General features: G+C 37.3%; 1 pseudogene across 1 annotated transcript; it reads left to right on the forward strand.

Annotated features, from left to right (window-relative positions):
* Positions 1-9,725: 9,725 nt before the first annotated feature.
* Positions 9,726-12,661, forward strand: LOC149829983 (pentatricopeptide repeat-containing protein At3g26782, mitochondrial pseudogene; annotated as a pseudogene). Its single transcript, XR_016433610.1, has one exon. The product of XR_016433610.1 is annotated as a pentatricopeptide repeat-containing protein At3g26782, mitochondrial pseudogene (transcript).
* The last annotated feature ends 1,791 nt before the right edge of the window (positions 12,662-14,452 follow it).

A 14,452-nucleotide genomic window follows, 5' to 3' on the forward strand; every position in this document is an offset into this window, starting at 1 on the left:
TTAGAGCGGGCCCTATCCGAAAGCTCCCATCACAAGATGTCCATGATGACCGAACAATCACCTTTATGTTCAGCCCATACTAGCTTCTACGTTGAGAGTAGCCAAATGCACCAAATGTATTTCCAACGCTTCCCACACCCGTTAAGATGGGGGTGCGATGGGAAGGAAACACCATTTCCAATGAAGTGGAAGGTTGCCCCAAGCGTGATCCAACAAACATCTCATGAAGTCACACTCCCAAAACAAGTGGTGCTGTGTCTCCTCCTCATGATGGCATAGAGTAAAACGGCCAGCAAGAGACAAACCTTGTTTCTTCAATTTGATTGCAGTATTAAGTTTTCCATTCAGGATCTGCCAACCTAAGAGTGAGCCTCCGAGTAGAAGACCCCTTTCCCATAATGCTTTATTTGGGAGCCATTGTCCAAGCCATGGCCCCAAGGCTCTATAGAAAGATGAAACAACAAAAGAACCTTCGGTAGAGAGAGCCCACCTAGGCTGGTCCTCACAATGTGATAAGCCTGAAATGAGAAAGTTGGTTAGTGAGATCCAACCATTGTTGCAAAGCCAAGTCCGAGGGGTCACGACGCAAAGTTAAGTTTCAAGTGTCGTTGGAGGGTGACCAAACATCCTTAACCTTGAAAAATTGCCTCCTAGTGACACCATGGAGGCAAGAAAAAGAATCTCGTAGTTTACCCTCGTTCCACCAAGTATCTTGCCTAAACAAAGTGCTACAACCACCCCAACTCGGCAAAAGTCGGCAAGGACTGAAAGCCAACCCTTCCAAAATTTTGAGCCCTTCTTTCATTTTTTATTTTCGGACCGGTTTGAAGGCTAACCATGAAGTTATACTTTTCAATGAAAACGGTCGCAATCCCACTCATTTGTGCAAATCACCCACAACCACTTTGCAAGGAAGGCCTTATTCAAGAAGGTCAAATTATGGATGCCCAAGCCATTAAAGAAAGGGGTTTAGAAAATAAGGGGTTCGGGACGAGATTGGTCATTTGATTTTGGCAAGATGGATTAAAGAGGATCACAAAACCTTTACAAGGGAGTGAATGGTTGTCTTTAGTTTCTGCACTCTATTTCATCTGCAAAAGTCAATGCGAGATCTAGGAGGGATATTGTTGCGATTGATAACAAGCAGCAAAGAATGACGATATAAACTGGGGATGGTTATAACCATACCATACATATATGCTTAATAAATTCAATGGATTTCAATTTTGGTGCGATGCAAAATCACATCATGCTATGGTCAGGCATTTATTTTGTTCAGCTGTGGATGCATCCAGTCATGCATGTAATGAAATGTAATTGCTTGTACTGATTGATTATTGATTATGAACCCAGGATTGCATACCCTGGAGTTTTACCTTGCAGGGAGGCTGGTCCATTGAGTGGCCCAACTCTCGGTGAAGGTTTTTCTTTGTCATTAAAAAAAAAAAACTAGTATCCTCATATTGCCTTTCAAAAAAAGAAAATCACTCCCCCAAAACACTAGAATTGCCTGCATGTAAAAATAAAATTGCCTCCTTCAATAATTAGAAGATTCTATTTTGAACCATGATCGAAACCCACGGGTGGCATATTTTGATTAAAATTTAAATTTGTGTGTACTTCCCGGTGGGTAGGTGTTCTCGAGGGTTTTATCAACCCGAGGGGTTTTTCTTCCAAACCCAAAAGTTAAAAATTACTCTTTTATACAAAATCACTCACATGAATCCTTCTCATCCAATCATTTCTATCCAATGAGGTTCAAAGCATTCATATCCTTTCCTATCACCTCCATCCATGTCTACCTAGGCCTACCCCGACCTCTTTTAACTAATATATTTTTCCATTTCTCCATCCTTCTAACTTCGAAGCAGGTTATATGTCCCCCGCCCCCCCCCCCCGAACAGGGCAGTTAGCTACATCTCATGTTCGGGGCCCCCAAAGAGCACCACATATGTAAGCATGTGCGTCTCGTATCCCCATGTTTGTCAGCATTAATTAGCGTTGGAGTTTGATGCGATTGCAAAGACTTAAGTATCCTCTCCTCCATTGGTGCCAAAAAAAATGGCGATTCTAGAAAAGGAGTGGTTGTAAAGACTTAAGTGCCCCGAAGATGATTATTTAAGACCCAGTCTTTGCACTGTAAGATTATCCGAGAAAGAAATCTCCCCTGGAAGAGGCCATGAACATCAACCCTCTCACTCTCTCTCCCTTATCTTTCTGCTTTTGTGCACATCCAGCAGAAGATCCTACATTGCTCCATCAAGCACCGACTGACCTGCACATTGACTGTTGTGGAGCCTGATTTAGAGTTTTTACCCTTACAGGAGGAGGGTTTGGGGGCTCCTCCCAGCGTGGGTAGCATCATTCAACTAAATGAGTTGTGGATCCTGATTCAGAGTTTTTATCCTTACAGGAGAGAGGTCTGGGGGCTCCTCTCAGCGTGGGTAGCATCATTCAACTTGAAGAGTTGTGGAGCCTGATTCAGAGTTTTTACCCTTACAGAAGGGGGGTCTGAGTATTCCTCCCAGCGTGGGTAGCATCATTCAACTTGATGAGTTGTGGAACCTGATTCAGAGTATTTGCCCTTACAGGAGGGGGGTTTGGGGGCTCTTCCCAGCATGGGTAGCATCATTCAATTTGATGAGATGTGGAGCCTGATTCAGAGTTTTTTCCCTTACAGAAGGAGGTTTGGGGGCTAGCTCCTCCCAGCGTGAGTAGCATAGTTTTTGCCCTTACAGGAGGGGGTATGGGGGCTCTTCCCAGCATGGGTAGTATCATTCAACTTGATGCACTGCAGGATTATCCGAGAAAGGAATCCCCCCTGGAGAAGGCCATGAACATCAACCCCCTCTCTCTCCCTTCTCTTTCTACTTCTATGCACATCTAGCAGACAATCCTACATTGCTCCATCAAGCATCGAGTGACCTGCACACTGACTGTAGCATGGTTCAACTTGATGAGTTGTGGAGCCTGATTAAGAGATTTTGCCCTTATATGAGGGAGGTTTGGGGGCTTCCCCCGACGCAATAAAGTGTTTTGTTTAATCATGGTGCTCATGTTTCCTTCGGTTGTTTCTTGCTAAAGGTTTTTGTAATACTCTTTCTCACGATTTTTCTATTTTTTTTTCTGGTTTGAAAATGGTGACTTCTGAAAGTTACCCTTTAATTTCAGGAAAAGAACCTGTTATAGAACCTAAAATTCTGTAACCAGTTCCAGTTTTTAACAAATTTGAAATATCAAATGAGTTTATAAAGTTATAAAAATTTCCAAATATAAACTAGCCAAGTAAAGAAAGAAAACCTTTTTTACAAATTTGAAAAATGATCTTTCGTTGGGGAGATATGACTCTTGCAAAATGAACAAAAAACCTGAGTAACTCAAACAATATAGAGTGTGATAGGGTCTTGGTTATTGACCAAAACAGGTACAAAATGACCATAAAAATTTGTAAAAATTGGCAGAAATAAACTAGACTCAATAACGAAGATGCCACTTTTTACGGATCGAAAATTTGATCTCTGGTTAGGGAGATACGCCCCCGACAACTTGGTCTTGATTCAAATAGCGATTTACGCGTGACGGCTTACTGAATAACACTACATATAGCGATTTGTAGTGTATTTCATGAGTCACTAAAGTGATTTGTGGTGTTGTTCAGTAAATCATTATGTGTAAATCGCTATTGTGACTTATAGTATTTTTAGTAAATCATTGTGCGATTTACGGCGTAAATCGCTACCTGAATTAGGACCAACTTGTCGAGGGCATATCTCCCTAACCAGAGATCGGATTTCAAATCCGTAAAAAGCAGTGTCTTTCTTATTAAGTCTAGTTTATTCCTATCAATTTTTAGTAATTTTTATGATCATTTGTTTTCCCATTTTGATTAAAAAGTAGACCCCTATTATTCTGCATTATTTAAGTTGCACATTTTTTTAGTTCATTTTGCGAGAGTCATATCTTCTCAATGAAATATCATTTTCCAAATATGTAAAAAGGGTTTTCTTTTTTTATGTGTCTAGTTTATATCTGGATTTTTTTATAACTGTTTATACATATTTGATATTTTAAATTTGTTAAAATTTAGGACTGGATACAAATTAATCTTATTTAACCATGATAAAACAAAATAGTTCCAATTTTTTATATATTTGAAATATCAAATAAATATATAAAGTTATAAAAATTTTCATATATAAACTAGATAAATAAAGCAAAAAAACCCTATTTACAAATTTGAAAAATGATCTCTCGTTGAAGAGATATGACTCTTGCAAAATGAACAAAAAATATGAGCAACTCAAACGCTATAGAGTGTGACAAAGTCTTGGTTTTTGACCCAAAATAGGTATGAAATTACCATAAAAATTGCTGAAAATTAACAAAAATAAACTAGACTCAATAAGAAAGACACCGCTTTTTACGGATTTGAAATCCGATATTCGGTTAGGGAGATACGCCCCTGACAAGTTGGTCTTGATTCAAATAGCGATTTACGCGTGACGGCTATAGCGATTTGTAGAGTTATTCAGTAAGCCGTCACGCGTAAATCACAAATTGAATCAAGACCAACTTGTCGGGGACGTATCTCCTTAACTAGAGATCAGATTTCAAATCCGTAAAAAGCGGTGTCTTTCTTATTGAGTCTAGTTTATTCTTGTCAATTTTCAGCAATTTTTCTGGTCATTTGTTTTCCCATTTTGATTAAAAATCATACCCCTATTATTTTGCATTATTTAAGTTGCACATATTTTTAGTTCATTTTTGCGAGAGTCATATCTTTTCAATGAAATATCATTTTCCAAATCTGTAAAAAGGGTTTTCTTTTTTTATGTGTGTAGTTTATATCTAGAATTTTTTATAATTTTTTATACATATTTGATATTTTAAATTTTTTAAAATTCAGGACTGGTTACAGATTAATCTTATTTAACCATGATTAAACAAAATAGTTCTGGTTTTTTATATATTTTAAATATCAAATAAATATATAAAGTTATAAAAATTTTCAGATATAAACTAGACAAATAAAGCAAAAAAACCCTTTTTACAGATTTGAAAAATGATCTCCCGTTGGGGAGATATGACTCTTGATAAATGAACTAAAAACATGAGTAACTCAAACGATATAGAGTATGACAGGGTCTTGGTTTTCAACCAAAAATAGGTATGAAATGACCATAAAAATTGCTGAAAATTTACAGGAATAAACTAGACTCAATAAGAAAGACACCGCTTTTTACGGATTTGAAATCCGATCTTCAGTTAGAGAGATACGCCCCCGACAAGTTGGTCTTGATTCAAATATCGATTTACGCGTGACGGCTATAGCGATTTGTATCAAGACCAACTTGTCGGGGGGCGTATCTCTCTAACCGAAGATTGGATTTCAAATCCGTAAAAAGCGATGTCTTTCTTATTGAGTCTAGTTTATTCTTGTCAATTTTCAGCAATTTTTATGGTCATTTCATACCTATTTTTGGTTGAAAACCAAGACCCTGTCATACTCTATATCGTTTGAGTTACTCATGTTTTTAGTTCATTTATCAAGAGTCATATCTCCCCAACGGGAGATCATTTTTCAAATCTATAAAAAGGTTTTTTTTGCTTCATTTGTTTAGTTTATATCTGAAAAATTTTATAACTTTATATATTTATTTGATATTTCAAATATATAAAAAACCGAAACTATTTTGTTTAATCATGGTTAAATAAGATTAATTTGTAACCAATCCTGAATTTTAACAAATATAAAATATCAAATATGTATAAACAGCTATAAAAATTTCCAAATATAAACTAGACACCTAAAAAAAGAAAACCCTTCTTACAAATTCGAAAAATGATATTTCATTGGGAAGATATGACTTTCGCAAAATGAACTAAAAATATGTGCAACTTAAATAATGCAGAATAATAGAAGTCTGGTTTTTAATCAAAATGGGAAAACAAATGACCATAAAAATTACAGAAAATTGACAAAAATAAACTAGACTCAATAAGAAAAACTCTGCTTTTTACGGATTTGAAATCTGATCTCCGGTTAGGGAGATACACCCCCGACAAGTGGGTCTTGATTCAAATAACGATTTACGCATGATGGCTATAGCGATTAACACTACAAATCGCTATAGCCGTAACGCATAAATCACTATTTGAATCAAGACCAACTTGTCGGGGGCGTATCTCCCTAACCGGAGAGCGGATTTTAAATCTGTAAAAAGCGGTGTCTTTTTTATTGAGTTTAGTTTATTCCTGTCAATTTTCAGCAATTTTTATGGTCATTTCATACCTATTTTTGATCAAAAACCAAGACCCTATCACACTCTATATCATTTGAGTTACTCATGTTTTTAGTTCATTTTGCAAGAGTCATATCTCCCCAACGAGAGATCATTTTTCAAATCTGTAAAAAGTGTTTTTTTGCTTTATTTGTCTAGTTTATATCTGGAAATTTTTATAACTGTATATATTTATTGGATATTTCAAATATATAAAAAATCAGAACTATTTTGTTTAATCATGGTTAAATAAGATTAATTTGTAACCAGTCTTAAATTTTAACAAATTTAAAATATCAAATATGTATAAACAGTTATAAATTTTAACAAGTTGGTCCTAATTCGGGTAGCGATTTACAGTGATTTGCTTACTGAATAACACTATAAATCGCTATAGCGATTTGCGGAAGATACTATAAATCACTATAGTGAGATTCAAAAACACTATAAATCGCCATAGCGATTTGCGGAAGACCAACTTGTCACCCTGTTGTGGTGACAGGGTTGTGGTTTTTGACCCAAAATTTGGTGTCGTCAACTTAAGATTTAATCACCTTTTATTAGAATGGTGCTTGTGCCATTCGTGTTTCACCATAGTGTTATTGAAAATGAAAATAAAAATAAAAATGCAACATATTGATTATGAAAAATGAAAAATTAAACTACATGCTCATTCATTCTAATCTAAGCATAAAGTAAACTTCTCATTAATTGATTTATTACAACCTTTGAATTGATACAACAATTGAAAAAGAAATAACAAAAATAGAAAATCCTGCAAAATGAGCAAACTTGTTAGAAATAAGTGTAAGCCTTTATGGATTTTTCCTCAATTATTGAAAAATTGAAGAATACATCCAAAATTAGCCTTTCATGCCTCAGAGATAAAGAAAATTAAACAAAATAAACATATATGATGCATGATTTTGTGAAAGCATTTGAAAGATCATTTTTAGATAGATGGGAGTCTTAAACAACCGAAGTTTAGCTTAAAATGAATTCATGGACTCACAGCTCAGCAAGGAAGCACTCCTTTTTTACAAAATATCAAAATCATTTTTGAAACTAGAGTTATAATCAAAACATCAGAGCATTAATTTCATAAACAGAAAATTAGATTTTAACAGACAGGTTTCAGTAAACTTGATGTTGCAGAGGCTAAACAAGCCTCATTTCTCCCAAATTTGAGGGAGAAGTTGCTTAACTCAATCAAGAAACCAACCCAATTTACAGAATTAAAAAATCAATTTTGATTTGAAAATGGCAACTTTGAGAAGTCACTGTTTCCAAACAGGAAATGAACCTGTTACAGAATTTAAAATTTTGTAACCAGTCTCGGTTTTTAATAGGTTTGAAATATCAAATGAGCATAGAAAGTTATGAAATTTTCTAGATATAAACTAGACACATAGAGGAAGAAAACCTTTTTTACGGATTTGGAAAATGATCTCCCGTTAGGAGATATGACTCTTACAAAATGAACTAAAAGCTGTCATTCAAATAAGGCAAACTGATAGAGGTCTGATTTTTTATCCAAATGGGGTATCAAATTACCATATAAATCGCTGAAAATTTATTGAAATAAATTAGACTTCATAACAAAGACATCACTTTTTACGGATTTGAAATCCGATCTCTGGTTATGGAGATATAGCCCTGACAAGTTGGTCCTAATTTGGGTAGCGATATACAACGATTTGTATCACAAATCGCTGTAGTGTCTCGTTAGAGACCCGAAAACATTATAAATCGTAGTTAAAAGACCGGACAACACTATAAATTGTTGTAGGGTCATTGGAGACCCAAAAATACTACAAATCGTAGTTAAAAGACCGGACAATACTATAAATCATTGTAGGGGTTGTTGGAGACCCGAAAATACTACAAATCGTAGTTAAAAGACCGAACAACACTATAAATCGTTGTAGGGGTCGTTGGAGACCCGAAAATACTATAAATCGTTGTTGAAAGACCGGACAACACTATAAATCATTGTAGGGGTCGTTGGAGACCCGAAAACACTACAAATCGTAGTAGGGATACATTAGAGACCCAAAAAATTATAACAACGATTTGCTGAAAAATATTGTCAATCAAATAGCGATTTGTTGAAGGAGGGTTACAACAGTCATGATATGGGGGCCAAAATCAGAACATTTACAAAATCTGGATACAGGGTTCTGATATTAAATCAAAATAAAATAACAATTGATCATGAAAAATTCTGAAAATTTACAGAGATGAACTAGACACATAAGCAAAGATAACCCGTTTTATGAAATTAAAAAATGATCTCTCATTAGGGAAATAAAATTCTGACAAAATGGATCAAAATCTGAGCCATTAAAATGACACAGGGTGACAGGGTTATGGTTTTTGACCCAAAATCGGTATGAAAACACTATAGAAATTACCAAAATTTGGCATGGACAAACTAGATTCAATTTAAAAAACAACCCTTTTTACGGATTGGAAAGATCATCTCTGGTTAGGGAGAAATCACTCTCGCAAGTTGGTCCTGATTCTGCTAAAATCCTGATGGTGCAAAATAACAAGTTTTGAACCTCGATTTTTAAAGTGAGCCAAACAAACTCAGAATGATCTGATTTTTGGTGGAGAGTATGAAGACATATGTATGAAGTTGCAGTAAAAAATTCAGATCGAAATGAGCTTCGATTATATACAAATCAATGGATTTAAAATACACTAGAATTGAAAGTACAATCTAAAAAGCAACTGAAAATGATAAGAGCCAACTGCACATTGAAAAAGAAATAACAGGTTCCAATGAATCCGAGAAACATCTTTGTATTCTTCTATACATATCAACTCTTCAAGTTGAACGATGCTACAGTCAGTGTGCAGGTCAGTCGGTGTTTCATGGAGCAATATAGGATCGTCTGTTGGATGTGCACAAAAGTAAAGAGAGAAGAGAGAGAGAGTGAGAGGGTTGATGTTCATGGCCTTCTCCAGGGAGAACTCTTTGTCTCTCTTGATTTCTTCTCTAGAGAGAGAGAGAGAGGGTTTTACAGTGTTTTACGAAGAAAGAAGAAGAAGACTTTGAAGAGTCAATATCATCCTTGACTTTCTAGATGGAGGACATGTTTGTCCTTTTTTTGAACGGAGAAAGAAGAAAAAAACTTTGAAGAGTCAACATCATCTTCGACTTTCTGGATGAAGAACATGTTTGTCCTTTTTTTTGAACTGTTTGTTTTTTCTTTTTTGAATGAAGGGTATTTTTGTCATTTTCTCAAACCATCACTTTATGAAAAGAATAGCAAGAAAGGGTACTTAAGTCTTTGCAACAACACCAGAGTCCAATGTAAAGTTATGTCAACATACACGGGAATACGAGCCCCATGTGCTTCTATACGTTGTGCTCATTCAAAGCACCCCACACAGACGTGGGATTGAGTGAATCATCGGGGGGAACATACACCACCCTCCCTTCTAACTTTGATGGGAGCGAATGAGAGGAACAGCAGCCTCTCTCTCTCACTGTTTTGAGTCTGTTGCCGTTGCACCACCATTATTAGATGGTGCGTCCTTCGAAGGTGCTACAACAATGCCTAAACGCCTACATGGACACCTCCCAGCGTCTCGCCGACGCCATGAAAGCTTGCTCCAAGCTCGGGACTGCCTTTCACGCCGAAAACATCCATGCCCACCTCATTACTTCGGGATTTCTACCGGGTTCGATCTTTCTCTCGAACCACCTGATCGATTTGTACGGGAAATCCGGCCTTCTGGATTCTGCACGCCGTGTTTTCGATGAAATTCCGAAAAGAAATGCGTTCTCCTGGAACATTCTTATGATGGGATGTGCTGATTGTGGGAGGATAGGGGACGCGCTCCAACTGTTCGACGAAATTCCTGAACTGGAACGGGACGCGGTCTCGTGGAACACCATGATTGCAGGATGCGTCCAGAATGGCCGAGGTGAGGAGGGCCTGAAACTGTTTGTTCGGATGCTTCGGGATTCTGGGCACGTTCCAAATTCGTTTAGTTTGATTAGTGTTTTGAATGCTTGCTCGAGTCTGTGTTTGATAGGATTGGGTTCACAAATTCATTCTTTCTCTCTTAAACTGGATTCATTGATCGATAACCATTCAGTTCAATGTGCCCTTGTGACTATGTATATAAAATTTGGTGACATTAATAGTGCAGAAACTGTTTTCGATCGAATAACTCGTTTTGATTTATTGACATGGAACTCCATGATGGTGGGGTTGTCCAGACTGTCAGGCGTGGGACCTGCGTTGCAGTTATTTGCTAGAATGCCTGAAAAAGATGTTGTCTCATGGAACTCAATGATTTCGATCTTGTCTCAACATGGTGATGGACTCGAGTGCCTCAATTTGTTCTTAGAGATGTTCACGCAGGGGTGGAGGCCTAATGGTGTAACGTACGCGAGTGCTCTCAGTGCTTGTGCAAGCCTGTTTGATTTGGATTGGGGCAAGCATTTGCATGCTCGAATTTTGCGTGGTGAACTTCATATTGATGTTTACACAGGGAGCGCTCTTGTGGACATGTATTCCAAATGTGGTTCATTAGATTCTGCAAAACGGGTCTTCGATTTATTGCCTGAGCGAAACGAAGTATCCTGGACGTCCATGATGGTGGGTTTTGTGCAATATGAGCTAGAGGAAGAGGCCTTTATGCTCTTCAAGAATATGGTAGCTTCCCAAGATTTCTCGGCAGACCAATTCACTCTTGCTACTGTGTTAGGAAGCTGCTCTAGTAAAAAGAATATTAGTCTCGGACATCAGGTCCATGCCCATGCAGTCAAGATTGGCTATGGACTTGCTGTTCCTGTGGCCAATGCTCTAGTTAGTCTGTATGTGAAATGTGAAAGTGTTGAATCTGCAAATCTTGTTTTTGAAACCATGCCAATGAGGGACATAATATCATGGACAACGATGGTAACAGCATATTCTCAGATGGATGATATTTTAAAAGCTCGTAGGTTGTTTGATTCCATGCCAGAACGGAACATAGTATCTTGGAATTCAATGATGGCTGCATATGTGCAGCATGGATATGGTGAAGAAAGTCTGAAACTCTACATTACTATGCTGAGAGAAGAAAGGAGTATAAAGCCAGACTGGATTACATTTGCCACTTTGCTAAATGCTTGTGCTGATTTGGCAACTTTGAAGCATGGTAGCCAGATCTTTGATCATATTATCAAAATTGGGTTGGATTCTAATGTGCCTGTGGCCAATGGGCTGATTGCAATGCACTCAAAATGCGGAAGAATTGAAGAAGCCTATATAATCTTCGATTTAATCCCTTATAAAGATTTGGTTTCTTGGAATTCTTTGATGACTGGATATGCACAGCATGGACAAGGGAAGAGAGTTACTGAGATATTTGAGAATATGTTGCAAACAGGCATGAAACCTGACCATATCAGTTATGTTGCAGTTCTGTCTGGTTGCAGTCATGCAGGGCTTCTGTCAGAAGGTCAATTATATTTTGACTCTATAAGCAAGCGTCATGGGATCTCTCCAACTCCTGAGCATTATACCTGCTTGATAGACATGCTTGGCCGAGCTGGATGTCTCGAACAGGCTGAGAAGGTTATTGACCAAATGAAGATCCAGCCAAATGCAGATGTATGGGGAGCATTGCTTAGTGCGTGCAGGATCCATGGCAATGCTAGACTTGCAGAACGTGCGGCATGTCAGTTGTTCAAGCTGGATCCTAAGGACTCTGGAAGTTATGTACTATTAGCGAATATGTATTTAGATGCTGGCAATTTAGATGAGGCTTCCAGGATCAGGAAGCTAATGCATGAAAGAGGGGTGAGAAAGAATCCTGGTTGTAGTTGGATTGAGGTTGATAATAGGATACATTCATTTACAGTCAGCAACATGAACCACCCACAAATGGACGTTGTGTTAAAGGTGTTGGATGACATGATCAGGAGGATTGAAGGATTGGGGTATGTAAGGCACAGCACTGTTAGGTCTCTGAAGCACCACAGTGAGAAGTTGGCTGTTGCTTTTGGACTAATTAACACACCTGCTGGAAAGCCTATAGAGGTCATGAAGAATCTTCGTGTCTGTAGGGATTGTCATTTGGTGATCAAATTGATCTCTTCTGTTACAGCGAGGGAGTTTATTGTTAGAGATGCTAACCGCTTCCACCACTTCGCAAGTGGGACCTGCTCTTGTGGTGATTACTGGTAGCAACCGTAAACACAACTGTAATTAGCTTCTGGACCTTGACTAGGTCTCCGAACCATGATTGAAGCTATTCTTGGTTAGGTTTCTGAGGGTAGTTTGCTGATGGGGAAACCAAACCTAGTCTGACCTGGATTATTTTTCAAGGTTTTACATTAATAATGAACAAAATGAAGGAGCTTCTCTGCATTATTGATAAAGGCCAACACGGGTATGCCTCTAATTCACTGATTATATGGTTCAAAGTTCACATTTCGTAATTCTTTAGATTTTAGACGAAAACAGCCAACCACAAATTCTTAATCTCAATATGAAATTACTTATTATTCATATGTAGGCGCAACATAGTAATTGTCTATGATGGCCACGTTTCTGTTGGATCGAAGCTCCATAAGACGCCTTCTCTTGAAGGCAAAAAGTGGAAATGATTAGAAAGATTTTCTGGCGGATACTCTACAAAATATGGAGAGTTAAAGCTCCAATAAACCCAAAAATCATAATTTTCCATTAACGCATTGATAGAGGTTAAATATCAATAAAACATTTCTATGGATGCATAGCAAGAAGAAACCTCTATTTCCATAACTGTGAAGTCTTGAGATTCCCTTCTTTTGCAGCATCTTCATTTCTTTGATAAACTTATGGCTTGCTTTCCATATGTTCATATGGTTGGTTGTTTTTTCTCGTATTTTCTTTTTTTTTCCTTTACAAACTAATTTGATCTTATACTCCTGTCTAAAATTTTCCATACAAGCTTTCTTACTAGCTGACTTAGATAAGTATGCTTTTGATTCCCCTGACTGCTTGAAACCAACCAAGTATATACATTATTGTAAAAGTTTTTTTTTTGCCATGTTTTAGAATACTAGCATATTGCATTTAGGACTAGGGGTGTGAGTGAGTAAACCAGATCTGAACTGAGAAACTGAACCAATTAGATCTGGACCGACTTGGTTTTAATAAACCCATGGGTCAGGTCAGAATTACTTTAAAATAGTTCGGTTCTTGCATATATAAGTTCAAGAACCGTTCATGCTCAACCATTTCAGGTATAATAAGAGACTGGTTTGTATACAATCCATTTTCATGCCTGACCCAGTTGGCGTTTTACTTATCCTGACCTGAACCGAACTCATTCCCAAACCCAAATTAATATGGGCTGAGTTATACCCAAATGACTAAAAAATGAATAAATACGAGAGCCTATGTAAAACCTATATGAATACACATACACAGACTCTCAGTTTCATACGATGTGGCTAGAGTTTTACGGCCGTTTTCTTATGATGCCAACCCTCTTCCCTTCAAGCTTGGGACTGGCACTAGTGTTGGGAAAAAGAAGCGCAAACCGAATGCTTCCAAATGGAGGCAATGACAACAAAGTACCTAGAAGAAGAACACTTCTATGCCTTGCACATAACACAAAATAACTCTTTCCACTCGAGCTCCAAAATAAAACCCTTATCATCCAAGGGATACTACAAAAATATATATACTTCGATTCACAAGAGCAAGGGATAATAAAGAAAATAAAAAACACAATAAGAGAGAGACACACAACAATTTTAACGTGGAAAACCTTCTCAAAATGAGAAGTAAAAACCATGGGATTGAGAGCACCCCAACAACTCCACTATGTGATATAAAGAATGGCTACAAAGGGGCATACACAATGCCTACCCACAATAAGCCTACAAATCACCACAATAGAGAAACATCAAAACAAATAAAGAGGTAAAAGTGAAAGAATATCACTTAATCAATAGTGATGACCTTCCTACAACAAAAGCCCTCTTTCTCTTGCCCTAATCTTTACAAAACAAAAAGGGAATAAAAAGAAAATGAAGAACACCAACCAAAGCTTTTCTTCTTTCTTTCTCCTTCTCTCCTACTCTCTTTCTCATAATCTTGTGGAAGCCCCACACAAAACAATAGGAAGAAACCTTCTTCCCTCTCTTTTCTTTAAAGAGCAAAACCCAAAAA

This window comes from Nuphar pumila, chromosome 8 (assembly GCF_984573655.1).
Source record: "Nuphar pumila chromosome 8, dmNupPumi1.hap1.1, whole genome shotgun sequence".
Classification (NCBI taxonomy): domain Eukaryota; kingdom Viridiplantae; phylum Streptophyta; class Magnoliopsida; order Nymphaeales; family Nymphaeaceae; genus Nuphar; species Nuphar pumila.